This window comes from Spermophilus citellus, assembly GCF_964194105.1.
Source record: "Spermophilus citellus genome assembly, chromosome: 6".
Classification (NCBI taxonomy): Eukaryota; Metazoa; Chordata; class Mammalia; order Rodentia; family Sciuridae; genus Spermophilus; species Spermophilus citellus.
Window position 1 is genome coordinate 164,367,829 of NC_138187.1, and position 12,562 is coordinate 164,380,390.

The 12,562-nt window shown below is 57.7% G+C and overlaps 1 protein-coding gene and 1 long non-coding RNA gene across 2 annotated transcripts in view; one reads left to right on the forward strand and one right to left on the reverse strand.

Annotated features, from left to right (window-relative positions):
- The window catches only part of FAM78B (family with sequence similarity 78 member B), a 73,659-nt gene extending 70,260 nt beyond the window's left edge, over positions 1–3,399 (forward strand). Inside the window, exons 2-3 of the transcript XR_014022554.1 lie at positions 694–2,550; positions 2,846–3,399. The gene's annotated coding sequence lies outside the window, so the exon portion shown is untranslated. The remainder of the gene's footprint in view (positions 1–693; positions 2,551–2,845) is intronic.
- The window catches only part of LOC308651449, a 103,227-nt gene that overhangs the window by 20,438 nt on the left and 70,227 nt on the right, over positions 1–12,562 (reverse strand). The gene's annotated exons all lie outside the window — the stretch shown is intronic.

The window sequence follows — 12,562 nt, forward strand, 5'->3', positions numbered from 1 at the left end:
GCAAACCCAGCACATCGAATTCAAAGATACCAAGAGGGAAGAGATCCTGGGAGAGAAGGGCGGGCTTGGCTCCCCCGGAACAGCTCTCTTGTACATTCAAAGACATCTTTTTTTTTTTTTAACTTTAAAAATTCATTTCACCTACTTCTTTAGGACCCATCAATTACATAAGCAATATGTACAACCAGCTAGCCCCAGAAAAAGTGACAGAATGGTTTCTTTTTAAAGAGAAACTGATGGACAACCTAAGGCTGAATAGTACTGAGAGGAACTCAGGAAGCAAGTCTGAGCGCCATTGGTGGGTGAGCCCCCAACAGGAGCTCCGTGAGACTCTGGCTGTGGTCAGTCAGACGCCTGCCAACCTCCTGTGCCTTGGGACACCCAGGAGCCACGCCACGGAGGACCTGGAATCCTACCCATTTCTGCACACACCTTGCTAGTGAGCTACATGTAGACGTGACTTGGAACCCTTGAACGTCATTTTAGTTTTTGATCTTTTTTTAAAGAACCAGATAAACACGGCAGACTCTCTTTACGGAGAAGTGCATGTGAAAATAAACACTCGGACTTCACATGAAGTTCCAGAGTTCTTGATCTATTTGTGCAGCCCGGATTGTAACACCTGCTTAGGGTCTGGTGTGTCCTTGGTCTCTGACGCCCACTCTACCTTCACATTTCTGTGTCCACATCCAGGTCTCCTAGGGGGACAGGGCAAGCCCAGAAGCAGAGCCGCGTGGCAGAGCCGCGGAGGAGACGAGCATGGCTGGTGTCCCAGGAGCTCATGTCCCAGACAGCTGACCCCACAGATGGCGCCCTCCTGCCTGCCTCCCACACCCTCTGTCCTGCGACCGTACCTCCTGCCCAGCACGGGCCAGCGGGCCGGCTGGTTGGCTTGTGGGGAGCTACTTGGAAACGGGAACCACGTCTGCAGTATCTTTTTGTGTGGAAACACTGGGTTCAACCAGACCACAGGGAAGCCCCCCGAGGACCACGAGCTGGTCAGCCTGGACCCCCAACACCTCACATAGCCCGGCCCTGGCTCCCACGCCCTGCCTCCCGCCCGCACGCCTGGTCTCCCCTCCTCCTCCCTCCTCCACGCGGGTAGCTAGCATCCACGACCTCTTGGAGAGCCAGGGCCAACAGTCACTCCTCTTGCCATGGCCAGGATGGGTGCCTTCTGTGACCACAGGTACCCTGGTGTCACCAGGGTCGGTGGGGTGAGGAAGAACCACCCGAGGCCACGCAGTTAGAGTGTGTGCTTTTATTTATTGGTTTATTTATCGGCATACATGCTGACCTATTTATTTATGCAATATGTATGTATGATACCCAAGCTCCACTTCTGTCTTTGAAGCATCAGCCCCAGAATTTGTCTTGTAGGTCCCAAATAACAGTGAATTATTCCTCTCAGAAGCCACAGAAAAGAGGAGACATTCTCTCCCTCTGCCCACGTACCCCCACTCCAGCCAGATTTCCCACCAGAAAACACCAGCTAGCAAGGCTGTCGGACCCCATGTCACAGAGGCTCCCCGTCTGGACAGGAGCCCCAGGGCCCTCCTGACCTGCCCTCCCCTTCAGCTCCTTCCTGACTCCACGGGTCCTGGCTGTCCAGCTCCCACCCGGCCACCAGGAGCATGGTGCTCGCGCTGCTCTGACGTAGCACGTTAACTCCAGATGCATCCACGCCTGCTCTCCACCCAAACCAGTCGCGGCAGGCTGTCCCCGCGTGGTGGGCGGACATGGTGTCCCTCACCTACCAGGTGATTCCGCTGTGAAAACAGGGCCGAGAAGTTCTTCCAGGTCTTCTCCCCTTGCCCCTCCCACCACTCAGGTCCCTGCCTCCCGTTTCCCGGCTTCCTCTGGAGTCCCCTCCTGTCCCCCCAGCCTGGCTCCCCACTGAACATTCCCACCAGCCCAGCCAGCCTGAGCAGATGCCTGGAGAGCTGGGCAGTCCCAGAGTCATGCCCCGAGGCTGGCACCGGCCCTGCCTGAGCCTGCTCCCCGAGTTCAGCTTCTCTAGGAGCCAAAGCCCCTCCCTGCCTGGCTGCTCTCTCCTCCTGCACCTCCCCCAGTCTCCCAAACTCCAAAGGTTTAAAGGGCACAGTGTTGACATCCCTGTCTCCAAGCCCCAATCCTAACAGCAAGGCCCACGCCAGTATCTGTAAGCAAAGCCGGGCCATTTCCACAGAGCCACCTGAGTTGGCAGAGGGTCTAACTGATACCAGGAAGGGTCATGACACCCCCAAGCCAGTCTTTCGCCCAACCACCTTGCAGTGGCCACCATGCATCTGAATCCTAGATGCCGGGAAGAGACATCTCCCTTCACATAGTCGAGGCCTTGACTGCTGAGTGTGTGCACTTGTGCGTGTGAGTGTGCGTGTGCATGTGTGCACACCCTGTCTGCACATAAGACCTGGATCTGCAGAGCTTCTGGATTTTGACTTTATGGTCATGAGAATCTGCACGAGACAGTTGGGGACTTCTGTCATCTTTGACTCGACAGGGATCTGCTGTCCTATTTTCACGAGGGACCAGTGCATTCCATTTTAGGTACATACCAAGGATGCTATAATAGGCACAGACCCTCGGCCACCCCCCACACCCAGAGCCTAGGGTGCCTGTGGTGTGGGGCGGCACCCAGGCTCAGTCTCCCACGGCAAGGACCCTGCTCCGCTGCCCAGCCGTCCCCTGCCTGCATGGGCACCTCCAAGCCTTCTCTCCCCGCTATAGCATGTCCTGCCCCAAGTCCCGTCTCTCAGGGTCCTGCTCTCTGATAGGTGACATTCAGCCAGTGGGTGCTAAAGAGTCGAGAGTCACGCTTCACAGGTAGCATCTGTTTTAACAGGGCTACGAGTCATGCCTTAATCTGAAGGAGCGGCTGTCGCGGTGGGAACTTCAGGCCAGCCAGGGAGATCATTTCTTATCAGAAGGGCGTTTCAGAGCCCTGAGTCACACCCGTCCTGAGACCAGCCCTCCACGCTGCAGAAGCACACTCACCAAGCACACTTCCCTTCCTCTGAGATGTCCCTGCACTGGCCCCATCTCTAAAGTGGAAGAAAAAAGCCCAGGAACAGACTAAGTTAGTCTGAACCTCATGGGAAGCAGTCTGTCCTCGCACAGGCCATCAGCCATCTGGTCCCCTCCCGCCCGGCTTCCTCCCGCCCTCCCCTCTGTGCTGCCCCCTCGGTCCAGGCACCTGTGAGTCCCTCTGCCTCTAGCCTCCAACGCTCCCTCACCTCCCGGCCCCCCTGGAGTTGCGCTGGTTCAGGGTGGCCGGGACGAACCCGCAGGTGAAGAGCGTGAGCGTGTGGGTATCCCTTCGAAGAAGGAGACCCCAGGTGTCCCGCAACAGTTTGGAGGAAACCCCAGGAGGAAGAGACGAAGCCGGCTCTGCAGAGTGCCTTAAAACGACTTCACTAGGGATTCTGGGTGGTCGGTCTGGATGTTGCATAAACTCAAACAGATGTCGCATTTCACTTCTCTGGGATTAAAGACAAAAAGTTAAATACAGTATGTATTCAACACAACCAAGTGTCTTTTCTCTTTAATTTGTCCTTAAAGATTCAGTGCCTGATTTCCCACAAATCCTGGGGAAGGCCCTGGGCACAGGCCAGCTCTGGAGACCCAGAGAGACTGTCGCAGGCAGGTCTGCTCCAAAGGCGATCCTACAAGAGAAAGGGGCTGACACCCATGAGCGAGGCAAGGAAAGGGGTCCTGGCCCTTCCCTGACCCACCGCTGTCCCAGTCCACGCTGCGGACCAGGCCACAGCCTGGCGCATACCCACAGTAGAAGGGTCTCGCAGCTCTGGAGGCTGGTCTGGTGAGCACCCATTATGGCTTCGACTTCATGGACAGCCTCTGCCTCCTCATGGGGTCCGGGGGAGGCTCCCTGGGGCCTCTTCTGCAAGGACACTAATCCCACCAGGAGAGCTGCACCCCGGGGACTTACGCCTCCCAAAACCCCCCATACATCACCCCGGGATGAGGATTTCAAGGTGTGAGCTTGGGGAGGGGACACAGACAGCACAGTGGACACCGCCCTAGGCCATGACCGGGTGCTGTGAAATGGGCAAGAATGCCCTGGAGATGCAGAGGGTGCGCCTGGCCTTCTGCCCCTCCCCAGCCCTCCTCCCTGGGACCCCTCAGCCGGCTTCTGCTCTGCTTTCCTGAATGAGGGTGTTTCTCTCAGCACTTCCTGCCTGATCGCACCCGGCGTTTGTTTTGAAGAGTCAGAGTTCCTGAGGGCAGGTCCATTCCTGGGCCTGGTCCCTTGCATCTCTTTCTGAGCGTTGCATTTTTAAAAGGCCAGACCTCACCAGGCGGGCGAGCGTGGGAAGGACAGGGTTGGAGGGAGGTCCTGACCTGGCCTGGGATTCTGAGAATCCTGTGCACCTGGGAAGGAGGGAAGCCCCCGCTGTGCTGGCCCCAGCCCGCCAGGCCTCTGCCTCCCACCCTCCCCCAGACCCCCCCACACCCTGACAGCAGGCCTGGCTGGTGTGTGCTTGGTGCTGTCCAGACCTCAGCTGCTCTCTGCCCTGACCCTTTGCCACAGAGACGAGACCCTCTGCGGTGCCACAGTTTTAAGAGCATGGGCAGTCGCTGATTCAGATTCTCTTCCCCACACACTCTCGTACACACCAGTCCAGAGGGAGCAAGGAGACGTGGCAGAATAGCAAACAGGAGTGTCCACAAAGAGATTTAGGAAAGGGCCTGAATCCGCGTGCCGTGCACTGAGGGGAAACGTGCTCCGCAACAACCTGAGTGCCCCCCTCCCGGGGCACGCAGCCCACACTCCGCCCTGGAGGAAGCAGCACCTTGGGCCAATTTTAGAAAGGAGCCCTGTGTCCCTGCATAGGGACTGTGACCTCAGGTGTGGGAGGCGTCTGTGCTTTCTCCCTTGCTGGTCCCCCTGAAGCAAGGAGCCACATGGACCGGGCGCGGCTGCAGGGCGGGAGCACACACAACTTGTTCTGCGCAGGAGTGAGCCTGGGGCATGTGGCGGCAGCCCAGGGACCCTGGAAATCCACCCAGGATTTCTCCCTGGTTAGAAAGCTGTGAAGCTCCGGGTCTGGCTCTGTAATGACTCAACAGAGAGAACAAGGACGTGTCTGATTTTTAAAAAACCAAAAGCCTGTATTTTACTCGGAGGCTCAAAGACAGTTTCAAACACAGCTCATGCTTCTTGTTCACTCCATGCAGAAGGGTGTCGCCTGTGCGGCCAACTGGGGCTGCAGACGTGGCCATGTTTTCTCTGTTTCCCAAACGAATTACCTGATCCCTCCAAAACCTGTGTCCTGCACTCCACCAGAGTCAGGACTCCAGGCAGAAGAAATGGTTCTCTGCCTGTTCTGCCTTCCCTGCCCGCCCCCTGCAAGAAATCAGTGGTCTGCCGCAGCCAGGTGCCCAGGCCATGAGCTGTCACCTGTCACGCACGGTGTTGGGCAGGGCACACTCAGTCCCCAGGCCCACCGCAGGATGCCAAGGGGACAGGTACCTTGTCGCACCGGGTCAGACCTAAGCCCTTCCTTTAGCACCCTTCCCAGGCCCTCTGGCCCCTTGGAGTGACCTCAGACCTTGGGGAGCGGAGCTGGGGACGGCGCGCCTTCTTACAGAAGGTCCCCCCACCCACACGCCCTCCTTCTCCCCAGCTCTACATGTGCACGACAAAGGAGACCCACGTGGTCTGTGGAGTGAAAGCGGTTCTCTGGGAAACTCAAAACCCACCCCTGAGCAGCTTCCACTCTAGCGAGAGGAGTAGACAGAAGAGGGAGATGAGGAGACCACGGGTGTGCGGAGAAGCACCCTGGGAGGGAAACAGGAGCAGACAGGGCCATGGCTGCGGGGAGCCGCCTCTGCCTGATCCCGCTCTGACCCCGTCTGCACCAGTGGGCTTCCTGCTCCCTGAAGCCTTCGGACGACAGTCTGCAGATCCCAGGTAGGACCAGAGCATGGTCTCCGGCCATCCGGACTCCTGCGGAGGCTCCGTTTCCTGAATCGAGGAAAGCCAAGCGATTTCCAAGGCCACACGCTGCGGAGTGCCAGCCGAGGAGCCCAGCTCAGCCCTCGAATCCACTGTAGGGTTTTCTTAGCAAACAGCACAAGACCCGAAGCCAGAGATCCCAAACTGAGAGCCAGCCTGGCCTCTTGTGAGGTGGACAAACCTAAGTTAAGGCAGGACGTGAAATTCCATCACAGATGGTCACAGGCAGAGTGTGGACATGAGGCCAGGGGGCAAGGCTGCAGGCCGTGGCCAAGCTCACCTACTCACTGCCCGTGGGATTCACCTAGTAAATAAATGCGATTAAAAGGAGATATTTTTATAACACACCACACACAACTCCTAAAGCAGTTCTCACTCATGTTGAAAAAATAAGACTGTATGTATTTTCTGTCTATAAACTAGTTACCTGATTCATAATGGACTCCAAGCTGCCTACCCCAGATCCTCTCTGAAGGCCCGGGTCACTATGCAACGTGTGCTGAGGAAGTCCTGGCGAGCATCCTCGTGCACCCTGAGTGTGATGTGAGTGCACACGTGCGTGTCGCAGGGCGCAGGGCTGTCGGTCCCTGCTCCGGGCAGGGTCAGGGGGACACTTGTGAGCTGGGGCAGAGGGGCACACGCCCTCCAGGTTGGGCCTGGGTAGCTTCCGCCTGCTGAGCTTCCCCGAGGGAACAGCTAGTCCGCCATCAAGCAAGGCAGGCCTCACGCCGGCCACACGCTGCCTGCCCTCCTCTCCCTGGTCAGGGCAGGGGACATGGAACAAGACAACAGCACCCAGCTTGGGTGTTCAGGGTGTCGCCTCTCGGACTCCACCCACAGGATTCCAGGGCAGATTCGACAAACCACTCCAAGAAAAAGACCTCTGCAGGGTCCAGACTCACAAGGAAGGAAGTGGCTGGTCTCGTTCTCAGGCAGAATTTCAGACAGAGAGAGTGGACCCAGTAGCAGACCAAGGAGCTCCAGGAATATGGAGGTCACTCTGTCTCCTTCCACCTGGAGTCTGCCTTCCACCTGGGACCAGGAAGTGGATCAATCTGAAAATTAGTGAGGAAGATGCAGACTACATTAGTGAGATGGGCTCCAGAGGAGAGTAAGCAGGCCATGAGCACGTGGGCTGAGGAGGGGCTTAAACCGGGTCAGGAGGTTCCCTCGAGAGCCTTGAGGCAGACCTAAAGAGGAGAATGTGATGGGCAGATATCTGGGAGGGCTGCCAGCAAGAGGAGCTCCAGAGCTGGGCAAAGGCCCTGTGGTTGACCTGGCCAATTGGATCCAGAACCACAGGGACCCAGAGTGGCGGGAGTAGAAAAGGCCAGCTCACCCAGGGGGGTCCTTTGAGTGCTCTGCCCATCCATCTACAGCAGAAGGGAGGCTGGATGCCCGTTTCCCTGTGGAAGTACTTTATCCAACCCTTCCAAAATGGGTCTTAAATGGAGCTACACGTCCTTGCTCTAGGATGGAAGGGAAAAATCAGGAGAAGTGCGCACAGAAAGGCCATGTCCATGACCCCGCTGTGCTCTTGGTTCCCCTGCACGGCTGTGCCCCCAGCAATGCCCCGCCTCTGCTGTCCACTCAAACTGCAGGCTCTGCTCTCCCACTGTGCCCTGGGCTGGCCTTGCAGGCCTGCAGGAAGCATCAGCCCTGGCGAGGCTCAGGGAGGAGCTACTTCCTTTGCCATGGGTTCTGTGGGCGGGCAGATAAGTGTGCCACACGGCCCCAGTGGCCTGAGGCTGCTCCCGTCACTGGTACTTCGGCCTGCAGGTTGGACCTTTGCAGGAGTCTCCCAGGTGCCATATTGGGCACCCAGAGGACACCCACTGGCTTTGGCTGCTTATCTTTTGCCAAAGTGAAATTTCAGCTGTGACATGTGCTGTCCACGGTCCCAATGACCAGGGTAGGTCATGCCCCAGGGAGGAGAAACAAGGGTGCTGTTTGTGGTGCCATCCACAGAAGCCCACCGTGGCCGGCCATGTCTCTCGCTCCTCCTGAGCTCAGCACCAGCTCAGCCCCTCAGCCACCACCCAGCCCAGCAGCGGCCACTCAAGGTCCAGCCAGCAAGCCGTGTCTGGCTCCGGGGGCGTAGGGGACAAGTGCTTTGTAAAGCCCAGATGGGGAGTGCTGGTTCCTTGGTTCAGCATTTCAAATCACGTTTCCTGCAAAGTTAGCTCTTGGGCTAGAGATGCCGCATTACGAATCCTGAAGGTGCGGCAACTAAAAACACAGGAATGCAACAGGGGCGGCTCTGTCAGCCGGAAAACAGGGAGGAAACGCTCCGCCTCCAGGGAGAGGCGGCCTGGGAAGCTGGACGGTCAAGGAGGAGCCTGGAGACACTTCCCACGCGAGAATGATGTCTAGTTGTGCAGCAGCTTTGCAGACAGTTTCGACTCACTCCCCGAGAGCACGGTGACATTCGTGCCACTCCTGTGCCATCTTCTTGAGAAGCAATGACGCGCTCCTGGTGAGTGTGCTGAGGGCCAGCAGCCCCTGTTCCCCGGTTCACCCTGTGGTCAACCCTGCCGGGCCAGAGGATGGCCACGTTCCCCAGGGACACCTGTGAGGACCTACCAGGAGCACACAGGGACAGTGCCAGTGCCGGACTTAAAATCGGGGCCACCTGACTGTGGAGCTGGGCACCTCCCCTGGTCAGAGGGGAGCTGAGGACCAGGAAAACGTTGCCAGGGAAAGGAGGCTCCGTTTGATTCAAGAGGGATGGAGGTCAAGGCCCACCACCTGGCCCTCCTCTGGCCTTTCCCATCTGCCATACCTCCCTGGCAGGTGGCCTCCCCTGGGGTCGTGATGATACCTGGTCCTGGAGGCTCTTGGACTGTGTGGACGAGACCTCCATGAGCCCCTCTCCCTCCTGCAAGAGTCTCACGATGCGGACCTGCGTCCACGACCTCCTGCCCACCCAGACCAGTCTGGCCAGCGCCTCCCCTGAAGCTCAGCTCACACCAAGGCTTGGGCCTGGGACTATCCCTGGGTTGGGTTGAGCAGAGCAGAGGGAGCCCCTGCACCCACAGACAGGACTCCAGACTCGCGGCCGTAGCTGTGCCACGCGTGCTGATGACACAGGCACGGTCTCCTTTCGGGGGCCCCAGGAAACCCCAGCACCACCGCCTCCCAAAGAGCCTGGCTCCTACCCCCAGTGGCAAGGCTGTGGGAAGGCAGCCGGCTGCAGAGGCGAGAGCCCTCCCTCCCACACTGGCCCCGCGGTGTGAGTTCCACGATCCGCGAGCCGCACGACCTGAGGGAGCGTTGACACCATGAACACCATAATTCACCCATTTTGTGACAATTTTCTGGCAGAGGGCCGTCAGAGGTCTGGCCCACCCGAGGGGACAGACACTCTGATGGCCTTGCTGCCCTGGCTGGTAGGAGCAGGGGGCGTCAGGAGCTCCTGCTGGCTCCAGCTGCCCCCACCCACCACCTCTTTCTGCATCCTGATGGGAACAGTGGACCTGGCCTGGAGACCCTAGCCCGGCGGTCTAGTTGACCAGGTGGGGACAGGGGACCAGAGAGGGCCTGGGTGGGAGGAGGAGCTTTTCAAAGTCCTCACAGCTGCGACCTCATCTGCACTTCCTGCTGGCCCTGGGAGGAGGGAGTGTCCTGAAAGCCCCCAGCCCATGTCCTCCTGGTGGGAAGCACGTCCCCCCGCCTCACCTCAGGGCCAGGCTGCCCGTGCTGCTCACTTGGGGTCCAAGGGTCAAGCGCGGATGCTCAGCTGGAAGCAGGCGTAACAGGGCCACCAGCTGCGCTGACCTCTCGGTTGTCAACGTCACCCAGCAGCGAGGCCATCTTGATAGGTCGTCTCACTCCATCTCCAGGGCACACGCTGTCCTCATGACCTCTTACACAGGTCCCTGCCTGAGTGTCCCCAAGCTGCCCACAGTGCCACACACCTGTTCCTCTACTCATGCTTTCGCTTTCTGAGGCTCCAGTTACTGGCAGTTCACTGAATTCTGAAAACATTAAATGGAAGGTTCCAGAAATAAACCATCTGTTTTAGTCAGATTTGTGTCACGGTGACCAAAAGACAAGGACAACTTACAGCAGGAAACGTTCATCTGGGCTTATGGTTGCAGAGTTCAGCCCACGGTCGGCTGACTCCACTGCTCTGGGCCCAGGACAAGTCAACACGATGTGGAAGGGCAGACGGGGAGAGTCCGCTGGGGACACGGCAACAGAAGCACAGAAGCTCTGCTCACCAGGGACAGATAAAAACCCCAAAGCACGTCCCCAGTGACCTACTTCCTGCAGCCAGCCTCATCCTGCCTGACTGCAGTTACCACCCAGTTACGCCATTCGAGTGGATTATTTCAGATTAGGTTGCAATTTCTCCTCTGAATACTGTGGCAGTGTCTCAATGTGAGTTTTGGGGGGACACCACTTGTCCAAACCATGACACGTTCCATAAATTCTGATTGGCTCTTACTACCGTCTGTGGGTGCAATCCTTCGACTCTCCATTCAGCTCTTGTTGATCTCTTCCTGAGACTGATTTGTGACTTACCCTTGACCGCGGGGGGTGAAGAGGAGAAAGGAGAGTGTACATAGAGGTCGATACCAACGCCCTTCTTGGCGCATGTCCCCTCAGACCAGGGGGACGACCGTACGACATCCCCCCGTTGTCTCAGCTGTTTCTTCTGACACTATCCCCCCGTTGTCCCAGCTGTTTCTTCTGACATCATCCCACCCCCGTTGTCCCAGCTGTTTCTTCTGACACCATCCCCCCCCCCCGTTGTCCCAGCTGTTTCTTCTGACACCATCCCCCGTTGTCCCAGCTGGTTCTTCTGACACCATCCCCCTGTTGTCACAGCTGTTTCTTCTGACACCATCCCCCATTGTCCCAGCTGTTTCTTCTGACACCATCCCCCCCGTTGTCCCAGCTGTTTCTTCTGACAACATCCCCCCCCCGTTGTCCCAGCTGTTTCTTCTGACACCATCCCCCCCCCGTTGTCACAGCTGTTTCTTCTGACACCATTCCCCCTCATTGTTCCAGCTGTTTCTTCTGACCCCTTCCCCCCCCCGTTGTCCCAGCTGTTTCTTCTGACACCATCCCCCGTTGTCCCAGCTGTTTCTTCTGACACCATCCCCCGTTGTCCCAGCTGTTTCTTCTGACACCATCCCCCCCATTGTCACAGCTGTTTCTTCTGACACCATCCCGCCCCATTGTCACAGCTGTTTCTTCTGACACCATCTCCCCCGTTGTCCCAGCTGTTTCTTCTGACAACATCCCCCCCCCGTTGTCCCAGCTGTTTCTTCTGACACCATCCCCCCGTTGTCCCAGCTGTTTCTTCTGACACCATCCCCCCCCGTTGTCCCAGCTGTTTCTTCTGACACCATCCCCCCCCCGTTGTCACAGCTGTTTCTTCTGACACCATCCCGCCCCATTGTCACAGCTGTTTCTTCTGACACCATCTCCCCCGTTGTCCCAGCTGTTTCTTCTGACAACATCCCCCCCCCGTTGTCCCAGCTGTTTCTTCTGACACCATCCCCCCGTTGTCCCAGCTGTTTCTTCTGACCCCTTCCCCCCCCCGTTGTCCCAGCTGTTTCTTCTGACACCATCCCCCCCCGTTGTCACAGCTGTTTCTTCTGACACCATCCCCCGTTGTCCCAGCTGTTTATTCTGACACCATCCCCAACCCGTTGTCCCAGCTGTTTCTTCTGACACCATCCCCCCCCCTTGTCCCAGCTGTTTCTTCTGACCCCTTCCCCCCCCCCGTTGTCCCAGCTGTTTCTTCTGACACCATCCCCCCCATTGTCCCAGCTGTTTCTTCTGACACCATCCCCCCCGTTGTCCCAGCTGTTTCTTCTGACACCATCCCCCATTGTCCCAGCTGTTTCTTCTGACCCCTTCCCCCCCCCTTGTCCCACCTGTTTCTTCTGACACCATCCCCCATTGTCCCAGCTGTTTCTTCTGACACTATCCCTCCTCATTGTCACAGCTCTTTCTTCTGACACCATCCCTCGTTGTCCCAGCTGTTTCTTCTGACCCCTTCCCCCCCCTTGTCCCAGCTGTTTCTTCTGACACCATCCCCCATTGTCCCAGCTGTTTCTTCTGACACTATCCCTCCTCACTGTCACAGCTCTTTCTTCTGACACCATCCCTCATTGTCCCAGCTGTTTCTTCTGACCCCTTCCCCCCCCTTGTCCCAGCTGTTTCTTCTGACACCATCCCCCCCATTGTCCCAGCTGTTTCTTGTGACACCATCCCCCACCCGTTGTCCCAGCTGTTTCTTCTGACACCATCCCCCCCCCGTTGTCCCAGCTGTTTCTTCTGACACCATCCCCCGTTGTCCCAGCTGTTTCTTCTGACACCATCCCCCCCATTGTCCCAGCTGTTTCTTCTGACACCATCCCCCATTGTCCCAGCTATTTCTTCTGACCCCTTCCCCCCCCCTTGTCCCAGCTGTTTCTTCTGACACCATCCCCCATTGTCCCAGCTGTTTCTTCTGACACTATCCCTCCTCATTGTCACAGCTCTTTCTTCTGACACCATCCCTCATTGTCCCAGCTGTTTCTTCTGACCCCTTCCCCCCCCTTGTCCCAGCTGTTTCTTCTGACA